The following is a 23,935-nucleotide window of genomic DNA, read 5'->3' as shown; positions in this document are numbered from 1 at the left end:
GGTCTCTGTATCTGGAAACATAAAAAAAGGAGAGTTTGCTAACCAGAGAGCTATGAGGAAAATGCATTTTAAGTCAAATAATTTTAGACTAGAGGGAATATAATTTGGGGTTTCACGGAACCCATAGTTTAAATAAACAGTACTGAGATTTTTTTTAAAATAAATAAAAATGTAAAGCTATTTCAGCTGAACACTTCCTTTTCCCCAGGGGAAATTAGTTGGTATTCACTGAAGCAGGGAGTGAGAGATGGTAGAGGGTTAAGGAAAAGATGGTATCAACACCCAACATGCCATCTTTTTTTTTTTTTTTTGATTGACAGTAGTCTGATCAACACTCTGGTCATAAAGCTCATGAAAGCAAAGTTATATAACTAGGGATACAAGGAATAGTTTAGAATAGTTTTAGTCTGAAATGGACTTCCTTTAGTTGGAAGAAATTTTCTTCATTTTTGATGCCTATTTTCTTCCTGATTATTTTGCAGCTGTTCTCTGCTTTCTCAGTTCTTAGCTCTCCTCTGTGCTGTCAGGCAGTGTTTACCCATTTATTTTTCCAGAGGAGGGAAATATCCAAGAAATGGCACCTGTGTGAAATGAAGCAAAGTTCAGAGGCAGGTTTGAATAGAGAAGGGAAATATGTTGGTTCTACTGTTAAAAGAAGGATGACTCTTTGTATATGTTTCACTTTCTTTTACCTTGACCCAGGAAACCCAGGAAAAGGGTTTTTCATATTTCCAGTGAGGAGTCTGGTGTTCTTTGTTTGTTTTTTGTCTGGCCTGAGCTATTGTCTCACAGTAGTTTGTGGTAGGGGTCAAGAATCTGTTTGATTTCTATGCTTAAGCACTTGCATCCAGGCCACATTTCAGATGTGTATGTGTGCCTGGGACACAAAGTAAGAAATATTATCAGGAAACTAAGCATTAAGAAGGCAGACTTTGGTATTTTAAATCTGTAGTGTTTTTATATTTGTTGCTTGCAAATTGGGGAAGAATTTCAGATTTCTACATTAAAGTACTATGACTAATAGAGATATCTGAGGTAAACATGAATATTTTCTTGCCTATTATCACCTTTTGTTGGTTTTAAATCCTTTCGTTCCATTAGAAAGCAGTATCTCAGTGCATTCAATTTTTACCTTAACAAATAGTGAAAATTATAAGATTTTATTAAAGAAATACATACAATCAGATCTGAAACATTGCTTAGATGTGATTAAAGTCTACCTTGCAATCCTGTGGCCTTAGTGACCATAGTGAGGATGAAAATCTTGACAAATGGAAATATTGGTGAACTTTTTGTCAAAAATTAGAAGAGGAAAAGAATTTTTCAGAAGAGAACATGCACATCCTACTGTGAATATTACCTTTCAACCAGGGCTTCAGAAAGCTTTTCAGATGGATACAGTTTCTGTTATTGCATGTCAGCAATCTAAATGGGGAAAGAGTAAGTGCAGAAATTCTGATAGGATCATGTTCTTTATATATCTTCAGATATTTATTACTATTACTTGTTTAAACTGTACTCAGGAAGAAAAAGGGATCCTCATTTTACTTTGAAATACAGATCCTCACTGTATTACATTTCAAGTACAAAGTATGCAAGCACCCACCACACTAAAATTATCTGTTGTTCGTGTTTGGAGCAAAAAAAATATAACCACTTTGATCAATTTGCTGCTTTGAAATGCCCCATAATTTAACCATTACAGAATTTTATTTGATAGTGGCTCCAGCAAATGAGCTACTTTAGAAATGAGAAATATCTGTGTCAATTAACACTCCCGTCGTTTGTGCGTCATTTGCCTAAACAAAATTTTTAGCACAGAATTTCAGCAGATTATGGAGCGCATTATTATACCAATATTTGTATTCTTTTCAGTTTGCTTGAGTTTGGGAAGTATGTGTCCATATTTGAATGCTGAAAATATCTTCAATAAGGCCTTAGATTAGAAGCACTGGAACACAATCAGTGTTTTAGTGAAGAGATTGATGCTTCAGTAAGATCTGCAGGTCTAGCGGGAAAATGTGAAGACTTTGTTGTTGGTAGTTGTCTGGAATCCATGCTACAGCAACTGTCAAGTCAATTAAAGAATATAGTAATATGTAATAAAAGGGAATTTAGGGATCTTTTCTCAGTTATTCTTTACTAAAAAGATGTGCTCTATGATATTTTAATGAATAAGCTCTTGTTTTAAATATATATATATACATGCTTTTAGGTTAAGTTTGCTTTGCTTGAGGCTGTTTCTAACAAAAGGCCAATTATCAGAGCTCTTGATGGACGAGGCCCAAAAGTGGATGAGACTTGTGGGTGCTGATGCTTATCCAGTGGATTAATAACAGTTGATATCAGAACATAATCAAGGTGTGTTCACCCTTCATCCCCTTCCCTCCATAGTGTGCTGTCTTTTCTAATCTGCTGCGAGTTACAGTGTTAGGGCGGTAACAAAGTGTGTTGTCTTGGCAAATCTACTTAACCACTGAAGGATGGGAACTGTGCTTTTGCTCTGTGCAGTACTGTCACTTCTTTTCCCTCTCTTGTTCTTGTAAGCAATGTTTGTATCCCTTGTAAAGTGGCAGAATTAAGCGTGTATCCTGGCTGGTTAGTTTGGAAATGTCCCACTACATCTGGCATAGCCCAATGTTTTGCTTTCTTTCTAGAACATATGTATGTCTTACATCTGAATACACCCAAGATAGGGCTGATCTCACCTAACCTTAGCCATGGAAAAGTCAGGGAATTGACCAAGCTGTTCTAGCCTTCCTGTCTCAGATGCCAGGATACTCAGTTGTCCTAAAATACTACCTGAAAATCAGAGGACTGACCTCTCTGCTGAGACTTTACATGTAACTTTCACCTGAAGAAATGTGAGAGATCCCATCATGGAAAGTAATTCCCCTGGTAAATACTACATGCCTGCTTTTGGGTAACTTGTTTCTATGGCTGAGCTTTTCTGGATATACACACAATATTTGTGTGTATTTGTATTGTGCCTCTCGTTGGATTACAAAAGAATAGGTTTTTTTCTGAATTGTCTTATTTTTGGTTTCCTTTTGTTTGAGCTTCAGAGGCTGACTTCATTGGTTACAGGGTACTGGTTGTTGTGTTTCCTTTGCAGGGATTAGGATAACTAGATAGTAATTCTGATGGCCTCTTGTGTGCTCTTACTGGTCCTCTACAGAAGATCTGTTGTCTGAAGGCTTGCACTGAGGATGCTATTTTGTCAGTGTTATGTAATTCAGCTTGTAAGGGAGAAAAGATGACATCAAGTAGACTGATGTCTTGATGTTGCTTTATTTGCACTTGAATGAAAATTGTTTTTCTAAAAACTTTTAAAACAAAAAGAGTCATCAACAGCTGCCTTTTTGAAAGATAGGAATGAACTTTGGACCTTTTTGACAAAGAAAAAAAAATAATGATGCTAACCTAAAGAAAATTGTGTAAACCCAAAAGGAAATAAAGAAAAAAAAACCCACCTCAATATTTTTGGCTAAGATAAGATGATACTTTTTTGTTCTCTTATTCAATGAGTCCATTTAGTGCTGTGTACACTGTTTTTTCTTACATATAGTTCTAGGGGAGTTAACTGAGATACCTTTTTTGGATAATAGGTAGGCTCAAGACTGTGATTGCTAAGTAAGGTGCACATATTGCTATGTAGCAGTAGACCTACAGTGGATTTTTTAATACAATTTAGATTTGCTCTGGTTTAATAAATAACAAATAGTATTTGTTTCAAATGTTTGCGTATGTGTGTTTGTTTGCATACATTAATTCCTTTGCTTAAATCTATAATTCCTCTGCTTTAGACCAAGAAAGAATGAAATTGTGTAAATCCAAACTATTTGAAAACATTTTCTTCTGTATATACAATCTTGTAACCATCCCTATCTTTCATATATATATTCATTACTTTCCACGGAAACTTTCCCTTTTGTATGATCATCCATGGTAGAGGAATACAAGTATTAATTTAAGAAGGATCAGTCTTGGGAAATGTGCATTGCTTTGGTACTGTAAAACTGAGGCTTTACAAAAAAAGCCCTCTAAATTTACCATACACTTTATAAAATACGTAATTCTTGGAGTTTGCCACATGAAAGTCATTGTTCAATGTAATACGTATATGAGTAATACCTTTTTATAGCAATTTGTGCATCAGATAACTTGGAAAATTGCAGTCATAATTAACTTATGTACGTGGTCATTGTATCTATGTTATTGCAGCTTTAAATAGAAATCAAATGTACTCAAAAGAGAAAATGGACCTCTATCCAAATGGTCTGAATTCTGCTGGTGTTCCTGAACCTGCTGTTTCCTAATTGCATCTTGATGGCTCCCATTTTATCTCAGCTGTTTATTTAGAGTGTCTGGATTGCTTTTTAGAGGCTCTCAGGATGTGTTGACCTTTCTCTATTGACCAGATACATGAATTTACCGCACTGTTTTCTAGGATGAAAACCCAAGAATATTGTGTTCTGATGTGTATATATTTTGCAGGTTGAGTTTTGCATCCTCTAGACTGAAACTAATAAGTGATGCAGATATGTCTGACTGAGAGAACTAACTATTGTAAGGTGCTAGAGTTATATTACCCAGTTCCTAAAGGTTAAAATATGTCTGTATTCAAACCCTTTCAGTTCTCTTTACTATACTAAGTCTTTGTAGCTCTTGTGTATGTCTGCAAACTGCATGGAATGAAGAAATTCTGTCAGGAGGTTTCTAAAGGAAAGTTGCTGGTAGAAAACCATTGTTTAAAGAGTGAGATTAGAATAGCAATAGCTAGAGTCATAGTAAGTTTGAATTCCACTCAGCTACTGTATGCTTAATTTCTTTTATTATTTTGTTAGTTTTGTGAGAATCTAATTTTTTACCATGATTTAGAAACATCTCACAGTTAAAATTTCAGACTTTGATTCAGTATAGTGAATTTTTATTTGTTACTTTCTCAAGTATTAAGATGAGTATTAAGACATTAGTTCTCTTGAATCTGAGTATCTGAATCTGAGTATCTCGTTCTAATTTAATTCATTGAGCCTTTTGAGTTCATCAGGACCTTTTCTGCTAACACACACGCACATCAGGAGAACATCTGGTGTTTATGAACACTTTCATAATATGGAGTTTTAGTTTGTACTTATGTACAGTCTTTTGTTCAGATATTTCACTAAATTGTTGTTACTGAAATGTTTGTTTTGCTTGGTAATGATGTGTCTAGATGTGTGTAGGCACATGAACTACCTGGATTTAACCTGGATAGAGGAAGCACTCAACCTGTATTAGTGTGCTTACTCCTCTAGAGTCTACTTAAATTTCCTACATATTTCACAATTGAATGCAGGTATATTCTTTATTTAAATAATTATATTAGGAACTGGGGATAGGATTAAATGATCAGAGTGTATGCAGCTATGTAATATTATTTTTGTAAACTTTCACTTGCTTTTAAATGAAAGCATCAGATATGAAATGCTCTCATTTAAAAAAATTTGAAAGTATAAAACCTTTTTTATATCCAATATGCTTATGATGTAGAAAAAATATAACTTTTTTTCTCTATGTAGTAGTTGAAAGAAAGATTTTAGGACACATTCAAAACAAATCCTATCCACCAATTTTCACTTTTACCAGCCTTGAAATGTGTCTGAATATTCCCTGAAGGATGTTAACATTTTGGCTGAGCAAACCTTACGATTATGGTCTGTAATCCATAAATCGGAATGCACTTTACAAAAGGCAGTCAGTAATACTTCATGATAATATGGCTTTTTAGTAACACTTTAGTTAATCATATGAAAGAAAATAGTAATGATAGGAGATTATATGATTTATAAAGTAGAGATAGTATTCTCCTTGAAGTTTTTGAAACCTGCTGATTTCTTAAAAAGTACTGATTTTCTAGGAGTTACTTTAATTATCCAAGATGTTTCAACTAATAAAACTAACCACTAAAAATTTTTCAATTTTAATTTTTTTTTTTCAAAATTCACACCTCTAAGTATATTTCAATCTTTACAAATGTATTAAAAACTCAGGACTTAGTGACTCAGTACTTATTATTCCTAACACAACTTTTATATAAAAATGATTTTCCAAAATAAGAGATATTTGTGTGGAAGGAGGTGAAGGGTGCAAACTTTTTGATGAAAATATTTTAGAATAAATAAATATTATAATATGTATATAGTAACAACAATACTTGTATGAGAATTAATCACCACGCATCGTCTACTTATGTTTGTCTAAATGACCAAATTATAATACTGACTTATAGTGAATCATACTATCCAGATAAGTATTACATCAGTAACATTTTCCATGCATAGAGGAAGCAGGATGCTTCTGTTCATTATCTGATGCCTAAATTCAAAAGAAGACAGCCAATTGAAAAAGCTCTTCATAAAATCTTCTTTTTAATAAAAACATCCTATCCCACTTTCTCTTGTTAAACATAGCTCAGTAACATTTTAATTATATGGAATCCCTACATCTGAGAAAGAAGCTCCTTGTTTGTTTTGAATATACCTTGGGACTCTACTTGAAATCATGTTTCCTTTAATAACTCAGTGTAATTCTTAACTTGCATGTGGCATACATTGCCCTTTTGGGAAATAATGATGACAATGTTATTGATGGAGTTTGTATCTAAAAATCAATTTATATTAAACTGATGTGAAAAAAATGTATTGAAACAACATGCACAAGAAAGCATGTTTTTTTTCATCCTAAGAGCTGTTTCAAAATTGTTTTTAATGGTGACATTGAGGCTTAGGTGGGAGCATACTTTAAGCGATATTCTCAGTTATTTTGGTGAATTTCAGATTTCCTTCCTTAAATTCTTTACATTCTAGTCTGATTTTGATCTGGAAGTATTTCCAAGGTGAGTGAGTGTTATGTGATAAGAAATGCCTCATAAAAAGCCTTCCCTACCAAGAGTCACTCATAACATTTACAGATTCATATATACTTACATATTTATATATCATCTTGGAAAGTTTTCATGGGATTGCTTGATTTTTACCTTAACAGTTTTATGCAAATTTGTGGATTCAGACACCCAAATAATCTGTGTAAATACATGCTTGGTGTTTCGTTTTTGTTGTTGTTGGTTTTGGATTTTTTTGTTTCGTTCGTTTCTTTCTTTGGGTTTTTTTTTTGTTGTTTTTGTAGAGTGAGGGAAAATGGTAAGATTCAACTTCCAGAGAAGTTTGTGATGCAAGATAGGAGACCTCATGTCAGGGAGATGCAAGGACTTAATCTGAGGCAAAAAGAGTAAGAACTGGTAAAGTGATCTCTTTAGAGAATACAGATTATATACCTAAAGAATACAGAGAAACAGTGCATGAAATTTATTTCAAACATTGGATTTAATCCAGAAATATCATTGTCTAACTGCCTGGTCTGATGCTGTTGTGGTATGATGAAGACACAAAAACAGTTCTCTGCTTGATTCACTGATATTACAGGCAATGTTGCCATCTACATTCTATTGCTATCCAAGTAGCATGTGTGTGTTTGTATACTGTATGTCTATATAACTCTAAAAATATACTTATTACTCTATTTCCTTTGCAAATATTGATGAAATTGGAAAATTCACTAACCACAACACAGACATTCAATTCTATATCTTACACTCCCCCTGCAATAATATGGTTAAACTTGTTTTTAAAGCTCAGATGTTTAGATTGCTTAACAAAAGCAAAGTTAGAAATTAATTCAAGTGTTAAAAATAGTATTGCACTATTATTTATAAAAAGTAATAAATAAGAATTATTTTGGAAATGCACATGTATGGACAAAGTATTTTTTGGTTTACTTAATAAAATAGGGTTTTGCAGATAGTACACTCAAAGCTATTAAATAATTGAATTTATATGCAATATAACTGCCAGGTTGCCATGACATTATGGATACTTCAGAGAAGATTCTGATAGCAAAACAGCTGCTGCTAAGAATGTGCACTCTAAATAGAGATTGCATTACTTCTTTCCAGATGACAACAATGAATTTTTAGAACCTTTTTAAGTAGGTTTTTCACCCCTTTCTACAGTAAAATGTCAAATAGAAGTAAACTAAATATAACAAAACAAGTTAGAAATATGTATGTACACACAAGCTCTAATAAGAAAGGGTAAAGTTATGAGGAACTGTGACTAGGATTTACAAAGAATTAAAGGATAGTCTCATAAATTGTCTTATTAAAAGACTTTTTTTTTTCTTTCTGTTCCATGGAGAGAAAACTCAGACTAGTCAGCCATGCTTCTGGAAAAGAGTAACTGCAGAGGCTCCCTGTAGACCTGAAGCTGATATACAAAGCTTTTACAGTTTTACCTCTATATCTCTCAATTTAGAAATCAAATCATTTAGATTTAATATCAGGTTGGAAAAGACTAAATGACAGTGATACAAGAGGTTTTTTTAATTTAGTTTTTAACCCAAACCAAATCTTCCTCCAAAACCAATTTCAAGTGGCATCATGTTGAGACTTTACGGGAGGAAGTTTGATTCTGAAGATCAGACCCCTAATGAGATCGTGTTGGTCTTCAACGTGCTTTCATTTATAACACTTTGCAAACAAAACACCAGATCAAGTGCTGTGTGCCTGTGTACCTTAAGCCACACTTAATTTTGTTGATGAACCTATAACTGGTATGGTCTTGGGAACATCAGAATTGATGCAAGGACGACCCTTTGCCTTTGGTCAGCTCAAGAAATGCTTTCCCATAGCAAAGATCTTAAGCTTCTTTGTTGCTAAACAATAGGACAAGAGGAAATGGCCTCAAGTTGCCACAGGGGAGGTTTAGGTTAGATGTAAGGAAAAATTTCTTCACCAAAAGGGTTGTCAGGCAGTGGTTGAGTCACCATCCCTGGAGGTATCTAAAAGACATGTAGATGTGGTATTGAGGGACACAGTTTAGTGATAGACTTGGCAGTGTTTGGTTAACAGTAGGACTTGATGATCTTAAGGGTCTTTTCCAACCTTAATGATTCTGTGATTCTGAATTTTCATCTCAGCATCCTTTTTTCATATTTCCTCAAGATGGGCCACATATGCTACAGACACAGGCATTTCTGACACATGTTGCTGAGCTAGTTGTGGAAGGAACCTCGTTGAGCAGTGTGCCACAAATTCTTCTCATGGGCTGCAGATTCTTGTGACAGTCTTAAAAAAATATCTCTCTAGCTAAAATATGAATTACCATGCACGTAAACTTCTGTGAGGCAGTTATCAGAGATCAGGGAAGTTCAGGGACAACACCCCTTTTGTGGATGTCAGTTCTCAGATGGCTTATGTGGATGCCATTTTTATAAGGGTGACCAGTTCAAAACTGCCTGTAGGAGAGGTTTATGTCTCAAACATGACACCTAATATTGCAGCATGGGTGACAACATAGCAAGTCTTAGAGAAAGACTTTATAGGAGGAGAATGGTATTCTCCTCCTATAAAGAGAAGAAAGCTGGTGTGACATTGATCTTCACCCACACAGTCCCTAGAAGTAGGACGTATGTCTTCCCATGTATATCTGTATATCTGGGCTGGAAGTCAGGTGTTCAGATGCTCCTTGTACCCAATCAGCCTGTCCAATCTGGATCTGCTCACTGGATGCTGTGGATGTGGTGGTCCCGGTGTCACAGGCACCACCAGGTGGTCCCTGCCCACCATCCTGGTTTTCCCAGGCTGGCCATGCCTGCAAATCTGAGAGAAGCTCTCTGTCCCCTGTTGGAGCCCACTGGAATGAATCTCTTTCCAGAGAGACATCAGGATTTCTTTGCTGCCTCTCTTCTGGATGTCCAGAGAAGCAGCACATGTGATGTGTGCAGTGCTCAGGATTTACAGACAGGCTGGTTTTGGGGCTGCTACCTCCTGCCGCTCTGACAGCCCTTCTCCACGGTCTGCTATGTCTGTGACTTCCACACCCACCTGGCACCATCATTCCTGCCCTAGTGTTCCTATTGGTGCTCTCTGTAAGAAAATAGCTTTCTTTGTTGCTGAATGCCAGGTACTGATGGCTTTCTGGAGAGCAGCAGCTACATTATACTGCTATATTTGCTGTCCATAGTTTGCTAATTCCTGGGTCAGTTGTGGAGCAGCTGAACTGAAACAGTCAGGGAATGACCTGCAGAAAGCACATGTGAGAGCATTCTTTGTGCAGGCTGGGCAGGTCTTTCCTCATAAGCTAACTGTGGTTCTTGCAGTGTCTTATGGTTGATAAAAGATGGACAACGTGATTCTTTGCAGAAGGGCTTACCTTTTGTGGGGAGCAGTGGCTGCTGGGATCCTTTGTGATCCATGTTCAGCTGTAACTTGAGTAAGAAGGAGGTACACAAGGATGAGAATTTCATGGCACAGACCAGGTAGCTCAGGCAAGCACAGGTGAAGTACAGAACTTTATTCTATCTATGGAATAACTTTGTCTCTTCCTTCAGAGTCTACTGCTTGTTCATTCTCTGGATAATTGTATCCTGGTTTTGCTTCTGAACCCTAAAACCTTCTTTTGTCTTACTGTGTAACTAAGTAGCCTGAAAGGCTCTTAGAAGGAACCTTCTTAAATAAAGCTGAATTTCTTTGCAGTTTGTAAGGATGCTAGTGGATGATCTCTCCTTTAACAACTTTTTGACATTTTCATAAAAGTTTCTAGCAACCTTGACCTTCAGCAGTTCTTCTCTAACTTCCCTAAGTCAGATGCCAGAACTAAAAGCTTCTTCTTCTGAAGTTGTATCTTTCTTTTAGTGGCAGCTTAATAGGAGCTTTTGACAGCCTGCTCTTATATCTCCATGGAAAGGTTCATTTTGGACAGACAAATCACAACAGCTACAGCTGAAATCTTTGTGCTCTGGCTGATAGTTAATCTAAAAGAAGAGTTTTAATTTTTTAAGTTGTTTTTTTTTTTTTTAAGATCTATCTCTAAAAGGCGTGTGCTCATTCATTGTCCTAGACACACAGCAACACAGTCAAGATGCAAGGGATATGATTTAATTAGGCTTCAGCTGTACTAACTTCTCTGGGAGTTATCCAGCACTAATTCAAATAGGGTAGGTCGTGATTTTTCTCTGGTGGAAGCCTGAATTACCTCCTGATTAACATTATTGTCCACAAGATGAAGAAGTGGCCTGGTACCAAAAACCTTGTGTACCACCTGGGTGCTGGTGATTGTAATTACTGATGTCACCACTCTCTGTGTCAGGGTGGAGAGAGGAAGGGATGAGCATTATGATGGTGCTGTGAGAATTAGATTTGTTATCTTGTCTTGAGAAAATAAGAAAAAAAAATCAAACTAATATTCTTTCTTAAAAACAGCCACTCATCACTGCTCTATTAGAATGCTTAGCAATATTTCCCAACATCTGAAAATAAAAACCAGTATATACAAATTTTGCTGTAGGGAGTTTAAACCATAACTGAAACCAAACCCAAGATCCTGATCATATTTCTTTGGCAGCCTCGAGCCTGTAAGCAGAAAGCAGACATCTCCTTACGTGTCTGCTTCTCTCCACAACACAGCCCAGCGAGTGACTGCTAGGTATTTGTTTCCCCAAAAGAAATAATTATTCTGTTTCTGTGGTTTCTGCACTCCCAAAGATGCTTCTGACAACATTTCTCTTAAACGATGCCAACAGTGGATAGTGTGCTTGGAGTGTGGACTAAGAACTGATAGATATTACATGAAAATGACAGATTTTGGGAGGGATTTGGGGGAACAGGGGCTGATAGTGTCTGTGAAAGATCTGCTTAATGTTACAGTAGCTTTGCTAGATGAATTAAAAATTTCAGACAGAACTGAACTCTCACTAACCTTCATAGGATTTAGGAAGTACATGGCTTCTTTTTATATATTTATGAAATAAAACTTTTTATTTCCCAAATTAACATAGACGATGCTGCTTTACACAAAATATTCAAAAGGACAAGCAGTATTTTCTATTGAAACTAACTTCAAGTTTAAATAATAAATTAAAAGACTGTTGATTCATTAAGTTCATGGAACTAACTCAGTGGAATTCCTGTAATGAGAATGTTTGCTTTCTACAGAACTTTAGGAAATATTTTGGTTCATTAGAGAAAACATCTGGTCAACTGTAAGAAGTTTTTCTTACTTCAAAAATGTTTTTATAGGAGACTCCGCTAATGCAGATATTTCCACTGGCAGCTGGTTCTAAACTGAGGATAATGGATTCATCTATCAAGGGAAACTGTATGCATATTCAATCTCTTGCCACCAAAGTTATAAGGATTTCATGTAAATGCAAAAAGAAAGGAGTATAACAGATGACTTCAGGGTTGTTTAATGCACTTTCGCTGCTTTTTCAACTCTAGGCACATGAAAGCCTTGTACATTTATCTTCTAATGTTGATACATATTTTAGCAACTCAGTATACAATTGGTTCTGCTAAAAATCCTATCAACCCTTCTTTTACACATAATATTTTTTTGAGGAGGTATTTTCATTTATTTCTCTATGTTTGAACTAAAATGTCCAAGGTAGTATTACCAGTCTCACACAGAATTTTGTCACGTATCTGCTTGTGCCCACTGCTGTAACACTTAGTTTGGTAATTGGAGAGATATGTACATCAGATTCAACTTTTAATCTGTTTTATCTATGGAGATTTAGCTTTCCATTCAGTGATCTTGTTTGTGATTCTAGAGCTAGCTCACCTCAAGAATATCAAATTATCTGTCAATTAGACACTTTCACTGATTCTAAAGACTGCTGTGCTATTGAAAAATATGATTTTTTTTTTTAGTGCATCTTATGCTGTGGTCTTTTTACTGGACATTAGTTTTGGCAGTGGTTTCATTCTGTAATGCTGCAGCTTTTTTTTTCATTTTTTTTTTATGGATTCTTTAGCACAACACAATTGCAATTCAGTTTCTGTGTTTTCATTTCTTCCCTAGGTTTTTTCACTTGCCATCACTGGATTGGTATTATTGCAGAAAGGATTCCATTTTATATCTAATAGCAGAGTCTTTTAATTAATTACAATAATTTGTATGTAGACGTTATATACAGATATACACGTTCAGAGAAAATAATATGAGAATATTATTAATAAGCAAAATATCTCATTTAAAATGTAGGAAATACCAGAATTAAGATTTGTTTCCATGCAAGCTTAACTGACTTTTCCATGTGTATCTTCTTTAATTAGATGGTCCCTCTCTCTTTCCCCTTTCACAGTGCACGCACAGGGTGTTATTGTATGTGCAGATATTCACAGTACTGTTGTTATCGATCCATCAGTATAAAAAGGGGAGGCTGGTTTAAAACTCAAGAGCTACAGTTTTGTGTGGATGATGAATCCCACCCTCTGAGGGATCCAGGGGTTGTGTTTGGAAGGGAGGAACTCTGTGGGGAGCCTGACATGTTGTCCGTGGAGCCTCAGCCACGGGGCTGGGTGCACCTGTCTGAAAGAATGGCATCTACTGCACCTGCTTTGGCATGTTTCAAGGTTGATGGAATGACACCTGCCACTGGGGAACAACAAGCAAGCAGCTCCAGTGGAGAATTTCTAAGCAAGTTAGTGTTGCCTTCATTTTAGAGGTGTAGAAGGGAGACACTGAGGATTTAGATTGAAAATTTGGGATAGAAAAGTTGGTAAGTCAGAGAGCAGACTTATATGGAGGAAGTGATTTTGTGTGCTGAAAGAACTGCTCTCCTTGGCTGCCTGTGTAGCTGTGAGTAGTCAGTTCGACCAAATCTCCGCCTTTCAGAGTAAGCACCATGAAAAATTAATTAATGCATAGTTATGATAGCTTCAGTTATTATATTACCCTGCATTAAGTGTCGACTTTGTGGGATGAGGTCCAGGTTTCTAATGCAGCACTTACCTGCACTAATGTTCTCGACAGTCAACAATGTACAAGTCTGTGCATAAGATAAAATGGTGACAGTATTTTATTCACCTGTGTATGCACTTAATATCTCGGGAACAAGAAGCATGTTTTTCTACAAAGATCAGAAACTATTTCCTAGGTAACAGAGGAATGCTGTGACCCCGTGAAATTCCAAAATCTGGAATAGACATTTGCTGTCTGAGGTAAATCTCTCTTATCATCTCTTGTCTGATGATATTCTTGACCTAGTCCTGCCTCTGCTTTCTGCTCCTTTTCTGTGTTCCTGTCAGCTTTGCCTTATCATTCCACTCCCATCCTTTCCTACTCCATCTGTTCCTTAAGTTTACAAGAGTGTTTTTTTAAAATATGTACCCTCCTAATTCTGCAACAAAACAGAATTCTTAAAATTCAGCAGAAAAAGGTAAGATTTTCCATTATCATTTTCTACTTTACTAATAATTAATCAATGCAAAATTCAGATGCTGACTTTCAGCTCTAGTCCATCATTATCAAATTTCATACTAGATCTATTACTTTGTACGGTTTACAGTCTTTCAATGTGTCTCTTTCTATTCTTCAAGAGACTAATTTTGCAAAAATTCAACCATGGAAAAACACAAGAAAAATATGCTAGTATCATTTGGAAGATTATCTTGTCTTTTTTAATATAGATGACAAACTCTTGTGCAATTCTGAAGTTTACTAAATGATACCTGGTGAGTAAGGTTGCATGAAAAAAGTGGTTTATCATTAAGTCCATAACGAAATAAAAGATGTGTAATTTTGCTTTGGGGTTTCAAACATCTCTCCTTCATGGTACATGCTGCATTGTAAAATCGTGTCTTTCAAGTATCTCTTTTCACATTTACTGTTTCAGGACACCTAACATTCTTCCTCTGAAATAAAACAACAAAAAAAGCCCTTTTAATTCAGTTCAGTAGAGAGTGAAAGGCAAACAGTCTTCTTTTTTTCGCTTCTTTTTCCAGAAGGGCTTTGATATCAGGTGCAGCAGACTCATATTCAGTTGCAAAGCACAAATAGTGCAATCAACTTGAGATATTTTGGAATTATACTTAGGTGTGGGAAATTTTCCTACACATCCCATTAAGTAAACATGGAAACTGCAGATGTTTCTAGTATGTGTGTAAGTTCACACTTGTTTAATGTATAACGTATGTTCGTTTCAATAATGTATATTACTAATCAGTTTGAAGAAAGACTTTTGTCTTTACATAGATAATTAAAATTAGGGTCAAGTATACCTGACTTCTGGCTCTTAAAAATTGTGCATTGCTGGTTTTCCCTAGCTAGTGCTAAGCCATAGTGTGAAAATCAAGAACTCTGTGTTGGATTCATAATTTTCCCATACAGAGTGTGTATGTAAGCAGTAGAACACTATATAATCCTCAGTGAAACCATGGTAATTGAAGATTGCTTAATGACAGCATGGTGGAAATCAGGAGCAAAGTTATATATTTTGCTAAGACTTAGAGAACAACCTAGAATTTCAGAAATTCTTACCCTCACTCAGACTGCCAGTCCTTGAAGTCTCTCATGAAGTGAGCCACATTCATTTACGTCACATGTAGATGTGGCACTTGGGGACATGGTTTAGTCATGGACTTGGTAGTGTTAGGTCAGTGGTTGGACTTGATCTTGGAGATCTTTTCCAACCTAAATGATTCTATAATTCTATGAATATTTTGGTGTCTTTTTCCTAACCTTCCTTAGCCCAGAAAGAAGTGAACAAAGCTGGTTTTCTAGACGAGGTGCATAAATTCCTTCTGCTTCCTGCTCCAGGTGTGCAGGTTCTTTTCTGCAGCTGTTTTTCTATCCCCAAGCAGATCAGCTGTTTACTGCTTATGATGGCATGGTGTATCCATTGCTTCTACAAGGGAGGATTAGTAAAGGCAGTTGATGCTACTCTTTATTTGCTTAGGATTTTTGGTCTTCATTATTCCTCTATCTACTTTGAACTTGTGCCAGTAGTTTACAACAGGGTGTTACATGCTTGTCAGGAAAGTTACTGTACTAATTTGTGAAACAGTTCTAAGCAGGATTATCAAAATAGGACTCTTCCCCCCCCCCCGCTATATCTTTACTATAACTATTGTTTCTTTCACATTAGCTAGAAAAACCAGGAAGGATGTGCTAAGAGTGTGGATTCAGCTTTGGAGAGATGAATCCTGGTGTCTACTTCAGAAGGTTCATTGCCTTTTCATAGTAGTCTTTCAGTCTGTTTGAAGTATTTAAAATAATTTCTTTCCCTTTAGAAATACATTTTGCTGCTGAATTGTGTTATACAGAAGTGAGTCAATTTATTTAAATGACTATTCTGCATGTTGGAGATAAAAATAAATATATAAATAAATTAACAGTTTCGGACATCTGTGACAGAATTTCTAAATGGAGCTATGGGAATAGTTAAACTGAAAAAACCCTGAGAAAAATAATACATGCTTACCTTTTAATTCTTTAAGTTTAAATGTAAAATGTTACCTCAAAAGGCAAGAGTAAATCTCACACCTTTGGAGTTTGTAATCACTGTTTTGCTTCTAAGCATGTCAGTTGTTTGAGTTAATTAGTTTAATGTCCTGATTTATGTTTAAATAAACACAGCCACACAACAGAATGTTATTCCTGCACTACCCATGCTGATGGAAACTACCTTACCATGCAAATGTGGTATTGAAACCAGATAGATTTTCTATAAATAAAAAGTTCCATGGTTTTCCTCCTACATTCAGTTCTTTCGGACTTTCTTCAGAGTTGGAGGTTTCCAAAAAAGGTAGAAGTGCCCAATCTGAGACATCAGAGAAAGTTTGAATTAAAGAGAAAGTACCTAAATTTTCCAGGCTTTGTGTAATAGGGAAAAGCATTTAGCTGTGTTTCCAAGAATTTTCAGGTGTTTAGAGTGTTTTTTGTATAGGGGCATCCAGGGACACCCAAACCATCTTAAGAAATTCACATACACACGCAGATCTAGTCCAGAAATGTCTGTTAGTGTTGTTAGTAGATCCATTTTTTCTTGTTTTCCTCCTAATTTTCTCTTAGCCATAAAATAAGATCTCAAGAGAAGCCTTCATCACATAGAATACCTTTTTCAGCAAATTGCCATCTGCCTTTAATCCTGCAACGTGTAATTGAAAACTAAAAATGTGATCAGTAAGTTCTCAGCAGGTTCAAATAAATACAGTAGGATTACTTTTCTCCTTTCCCCCCTGAATTTGATTCAAACTGTTTTGATATCTTACCTCTGAAAAGAAAATAACTTTTGGGAGAGTTCAGTTTTCAAGGCTGATATTTTATGGGGCTAAAAATATATGAAAGTAGAAAATTGGCATAACCACAGAGCTGTATCTCAAATCTCTAGCTATTGTCTGTCAAGTGTAGATAAACAGTACTAATATCATTGTTGACTCTGGCTTACAAACATTATACAATTTTTTATTACTTCAATGCAAAGTTAAATTTTTTCTTATTAGATTCAAGGCAGAAGTAAGTTTTAACTTCCATTCTCACCTTTTCCCTCCATTGCTTCTTGTACGTTGTCTTTTCCTTTTGCAACATATATTAACGTAACAAAGTGGATAAGGAATATGCAGAGCCCCTAATACATGCTTTTTGCTTATTCCCTTTGCCTCCTGTCTCTTCCATTCCATGCAAACTCATTTTCCCTCTCATTATTTTAGGTGTATTTTTTAATTAAAAAAAATAGAAAAATTTACATATATGGAAAAGTGCAACTAAAATGTAATAGCATTGAGTTTTAATCAAATATTTTCATATTTGATTGTTATTCTGGTATATTTTTCAAAAACTGTGAGTCAGTTAACTATGAGGGGGATAATTTCAAACTATTTTTAGTATACTGAATTATGCTTATATGAATATATAAAATTACTGTTTGGAAGCCCTGAGTTAGATTTTAAGTCTATTAAAGAGTAACTCAAAGTTAGGTTTTAATAGAATTGATGCTGTTGGGTAATCTAAACTGTATTTTGTCTAAACTACAGTTACAAAAGACATAAGGTTAGTAGGGAAAATAAATATCATTACTAAATGAACTGATACAATTGGGAAAAAGAATGCAGGTAGGTTTTCAGGCAGCAAACTCTCATTTCCTCAGCCATGACAGTGCAAATATTTGTGGCTACCATTTTTCTGAATCACCAACAGTCTATATAATCTCTCTTCTTGTATAAAATCAGGTTTCTTGTTTTATCTTGGGATCTTAAACCATTAATATCATCTATTGTCTTCTTTATTTTGTTTTAGAAGGATTTTCAGTTTATCAAAAAATAACAGGTCGGGGAACTTCTTCAATCAGAAGGTTTGATCTTACTAATATATACAGTCAGTGGCACAATTTTTCTACGTACAAAGTGGTTTAGGTTGATTATTCCAAATATTGAAGGCATAAAGGACCAATCACCTTAAAGGAGTCTAGACATAGCATAACAAAGATTTCCAAGGAGAACTCCCATTTTTTTGATGACTAGTTATGGTATCTTTCCATCCCATGAATAAAGAATAGCAATGAAAATTAACTACACTTTCTTTTCCATCAAGTAACGATGTTGACTACCCTCTCCACCCATGGAAAGACTGCAAGAGAAAAAGGCCATTAAATACACTTCTTGTGAGATAACTCATTTTCAAAATCATGTTTTTACTTCCACATAGACATTGAGAAGATGGAAAACCATAAGATCAGTCTTGTAATCCTTTTGCCACCTCCGAAATTAACAAATTAACAACTGTGCTTCTTAGACAATGTAGATGAGCTAAAATTTCAGACATACATGAAAAAAAGGAAGATAGAAGCTACTCAAACTATAAAGATGACTTAGACTTTGACTTTATGTTTTACTATAAATCTGCATTTCACATGGATTAACAAAAAAGGAGAGAAAAGAGAAAGCTACTATTCCCTATGTTATTCCTCTAGACAACAATGTTGTGCAACTCCTTTGTAGGAGTCTTTCTGGAAATGATTGATACCTTCCTAGAAATGAATGATACTTACAACAAGGTGAACAAAACACTGAAAATGCAAGATATCACAGTCCAAGTTAGAAGCAACCAAACAGAAAAGATCAGCTTGCCTTAGAGCTAAAAGTCAGTTGTAAAAAGGGTAAGAATTTCTCACATCCACTGAAACCCAAAAGCTACGGGACTGAGTTAGAGGGATCTGTGAGATTATGGAAATCATGCAGGACTTGGTGCTAATCATTATCACTGGGCTATTCCTCCTGCAAAATCCATGCTTGGTGAAAAAACCCATAGACTGGAACAAACACTGCAAAGTCACCACAAAACTAATATATTAATACAAAACAGTGTCTAAGAGGAAAAGAAGTTCCCTTCTTCCTTTTTTCCTCACTGTATGTTCTGGTTGAGGGTGGATTGGTAGGGCTTGTTTCAGTTCTTGTGACAAGGTGATTTTTCTGGTATTAGTGTACTGGTGTTGTGTAGGTTAAAGGACATGCATAAACAACATAAACAGCCTCAAAGGTTCCTACGTTTGAACTGGCACTACTTCTATTTCTGCTGAAGGTGAGCTGTTCCTATAAAAAGAGTACCACCACACTGTTCCTATGTATCATTTACTTTATCAACAGGATTTTGTTTTCCTTAAAAAATAATGACACAACCCCACAAACCAACACATTTTTTTCCCAAGAACAATCTTTGCCTTGCTTACTCTTCTCCAAAAAGTTGTACTGACTAGCACTGATGCAGAATGTCATGCAAATGCTTACTAATACTCAGGAGCTGTGATTCCTTAGCTTCAGTTCTATTAATAATGGTGTGAAAATAACAGTACTATAATAAGCAAAGTCGTAAATGTTGGTCTAATAATTGTAAGCTGCCATCTAGTTTATAGGTTTTATGGAAACTGCAGTTAGAATGTTATGAAGAGTTATACAGATCTTTAATTGCTCAATCTTTTAAATTATGCAGTCCGTGAACACAGCTTTTCCTAGTGCCTCGTACTGCAGCAGTTAATTTTATATCCCCCATAGTTCTGGATATCAAAGAGCCTCTTTTAAGAAGTATGTGTTTTCGTATCAGACAAGTTCTGAGGTTTTCTGATTTTTTTTTCTTGCACGTTTCTTTCATAGCTCAGTTCTGAAAAGGGTTATGTGCAAAATTGCCCTTAGTTTTAATTTTCAAAGAAGTCTAAACTTTTACTAGGAAAAAATCACTTACATTTTGTTAGTGTAGAGGGAGTGATTAGTTACTCAGTAAGTGTCAGCATATGATCTATAATGAACCCCACAAAAAAATCAGAAAGCTTTTTTTTCCCACCATTAATGACAAATATTCATAGCTCAGCTATTACAAACGAGGAGCTTGTTTGTTAATTCTGATACCTGTTTTCAGGTATGGAATGTAGTACCTAATGTGTATAAGAAGAACTGTTTATATTTGCTTAACTTTCTGAAAATGTTATCATTGCTTGATTTGGTATGGATTTCACGGTTAGTCAGTTCTGCAGAGCCAACTCCCAGGGAGAACAAGAGGTCAGTCTAGGGCTGAGCTCATGCACCTTCTTCGAATGAAAATGACCTTTACAAGCAAATTTACATTACATTAAAAGTATATCCTACTGTGCAAACTGGGTAAATTTTTATTGTATGTTGGCATGCTTTTTTGAATTCAGTAGAAATATTTTCTACATCCAGAAAGAGACTCAAAAACCTTGTATTTCCAGTGTGTGTCAGCAGGAAGAGAAAGGGGGAAGGCACAAGTGCTGGAGGTAGCTCATATATAATTTTTTGAAACTTCCCAAGAAAATGTGATTAGATTACATGAATTCTCTTAAGAATCTGTTCCTCTTTCTCTCTCATCTCATCAATTATGCATTCAAGTGCCTGCAGTATATATACTTTGTGTACTGAGAAAGTGACCCTGAGGATATCTACATTTTCCTCGGGAAAAGAAGCAAAACCCAAACAAATATAGTGTACCTCAAGATGTTTTATACTTTACTGGGATTGGGTGATGATGTAATCACTTGTAGGCGATGGGGAAGAGAAGTAACAAAATAAACTTAGCACTGAAGGCCTGTAATGACAAGTAGCAAAAAAATAAGAGAAAATACGATGGAATAATGATGCTTAAATTGACTGTCCTCTGCTTTAGTAGCTATGGTCAGCCTTTCTCCAACACACATTTTCGATCACAAACCACAGAGGAAGACAGAAAATCCTTTAATTATGTTCTGAATTCATGGAACTGTAATCTCAGAGTAATATATTCATAGCTCCATCTTTGTTTTTATGGGATAAAATAATCTTCTCTGGAATACCACTTATGTGTTTTTTCTTCATTGCAGAAAAACGGACCAGGATTTTTAAAAAGCTAAAGTTAGAAAAATGTCTTTGAGTGAAAAACAATAACAGATGTCTGATTATTCCATGGAAACCTTATTGTCATTCATTCTAAAACTCTTCTTGATATAATTTAACATAAATAACTCAGAATAAGTAAAATAGAGTATGAAAAATGTCGTTTGACAGAGATAAAGTTATAAAGTAGTTTAAAGTGGTGTCAGGATTTTACTAGCTGAATTAAATGTTTACTGCAAGTATACGGATGTTTCATCTGAAGGGAAAGGCACATTGAAATTCGTATCATTTATATGTATTGGCATAAGCACACAATTCACCTTCCCAGTCATAAACAGGAAAATATAACAATTGTATTCTAAGATGTTGAGTCAATATCCTGTTGTATATGAAAGAACAAGTCTTACTGCCTTCAAGAAATCCTATTACATTTAAGTGACATGTTTAGTCAGGGAGCACCATGCACTAGGGCATCAGAGCAAAATTTTATTAGAAAACAATGAAATTAAGTATTTTTCCTATATTGAGGGATATTGAAAGTGCTGTAAATGAGAACAGATTATAAGATAAAAGGAAACAAAAGTAAGGATCTAGAGAAATAGCTTATTTTACATTATTAGTTGCAAGAAAATTAAATTATTCACCAATATTTAAGGCTTAGACTTCAATTAAAATTTCATTTCTTCATGCCTTAAATATTATAATAAATGGTTCATGACTAACAATTTTCATAAGTACATTAGTAACTAATGGTGCAGTGAGTAAACATAAAAAATTTAGATAAATAGAGCAAGAAAATTTAGCATCTATCATTTCCCATTTTCTTCAGAATTCTTTCAGGGGAAGTGTTACATGCTTGCATACAGTGTAAAATGTTATCACTCTCATTTTAAAATAATGAAAAACTTTGTTCGCTGGGCTAGAAATATCAGGCCTGGGTTACAAGACACTAAGATTTTTGTTTAGAAGTAGGCTGGAGTTCAGTTATGCTTTCTGACTCTGTTGATAATATCTACAATTATTTATGTTGTTTATTAAAGTGTTTACATTGATCTATGTATTTCATGTATTTAAATTTTTTTCATACCTTTTTTATTTCCTTGCTGAGATACTGAAATACCTCTTGAAGAGTTGAAAATCACTTTCATTTTTCTGCTTTTATCTTGTCCTTCAAAAGATAGTAATTTAAATTTCAGTATGAGGAATTCTGCTATTAATTTTAGGGACTACTATAGTTTCTCTCAAGTCTACTAGACTGTTTGCTAGAGAATAGTATGTTGTCCTTCCTGAATAAGTCTCTTATGTCTAGATCCACTTGGATCTAAGGAAAATATGGGTGCATGGTTGAGTGCTGACTTTAGGGACCAGTCTTGGGACTTCATCTGCCTTGATCTAGGTATCCAAAGTTTTCATGAGCCTTACTGTTTCTGTACCTTTTATTTCAGAAAGAAATATCAGTGTTTCCACACCTGTCACGATGAGGTATGAAACACCTATCAAACTATTTTAGAGATTGTTATGTTCCTTATTATGCCATATTAAGTTTCCTTTGATTTTCATATATGTGTAGCTTATATTAATTTTGATTTCCTTTTTTTCCCCTAATTCAGACCTAACAATACTGCACATTTTTAACTCTCAAAAGGGTGAAACAATCCACTTTCATTAGGAAAATGCATGAACTACAATGGAATATACAACAAGGGATATAAAATCTTGAAAGTAAACAAAAAAATTTTCATATAATACCTTAAAGTAATTCTTAGTGCAGGATTCCATTTTCCTAGTTCATAAAATAAAAAGGAATAAACTGTGTTAGAACTCTTCAATGCGCTTTTCAGCTTCAATGGATAAAGTTGAATAGGTCTCTTTTTACCTGGATTATCAGTGCCTGGGTATTGAAATCATGATCCTTGTGAAGTGAAATTTCATCTTTGGTAACAAAGGGAACTGACAGAGCTTTTTAGAAGTTAGCACCGTTATTATGAAGCCTCTTCCTATCTTAGCATTAAACCACTAGAGCCAATTATGGCATGACATTGTTTTGACAATTAATGCTTAAAACAAATACTTTACAATAACTGTAATGTAAGAACATGATAGCTATTCGTTAATAGCATATCTTTCTTTTCAGTATACTCTAAAAAATGAATCCTTTAGGACATAAGAAGGTATTGCTTTTAAGATATTTGTTGTATCAGAGAAGTGCCTGGCCCTGCATAATTATTCCATTATAAAGCTGCATAGCTTTTATTAATTCCAAAAGTCTAGTTCCAACTATTGTCAGCTCCTGTGCCACCAGACCTAGGAATATTAGGAGTGGCTGAAAATGTGCAAGACTCACAGAATTATGCACATAGATCTTAATTACAAAGAAACAGTTCACAAACTGAAAAGGAATGAAAAAAACCATAATAAAACTAAAAAGAGGGTAAATCCAAAAGCTGAAAGCCAATGAAGGAAAATAAAATTGAGTTTCCTTACTCATTGAGATGGCTTTGACATATGTACTATTGATGTAGTGAGCAAATGAACCTTTTGGTATCTTTTACTGTAACATCAATAGAAATGGAACAGTTATTATCAAGTGTGATTTCTGTTTAGATTTGTGTCAGACCAGTATTTTGTATCCTCCAAAACTTTCCAGACTATTTGAAAATGATTTTTCTATTTCCTTATACCTATACTTTGTTCATTTGATGCTAGATCAGGCTTGTACTGTAAAAGATGGGGAAGGAG

Source organism: Chiroxiphia lanceolata, chromosome 4 (genome assembly GCF_009829145.1).
Source record: "Chiroxiphia lanceolata isolate bChiLan1 chromosome 4, bChiLan1.pri, whole genome shotgun sequence".
Classification (NCBI taxonomy): Eukaryota; Metazoa; Chordata; class Aves; order Passeriformes; family Pipridae; genus Chiroxiphia; species Chiroxiphia lanceolata.
The sequence above is the reverse complement of the archived record's forward strand: the minus strand, read 5'-3'. Positions refer to the sequence as shown.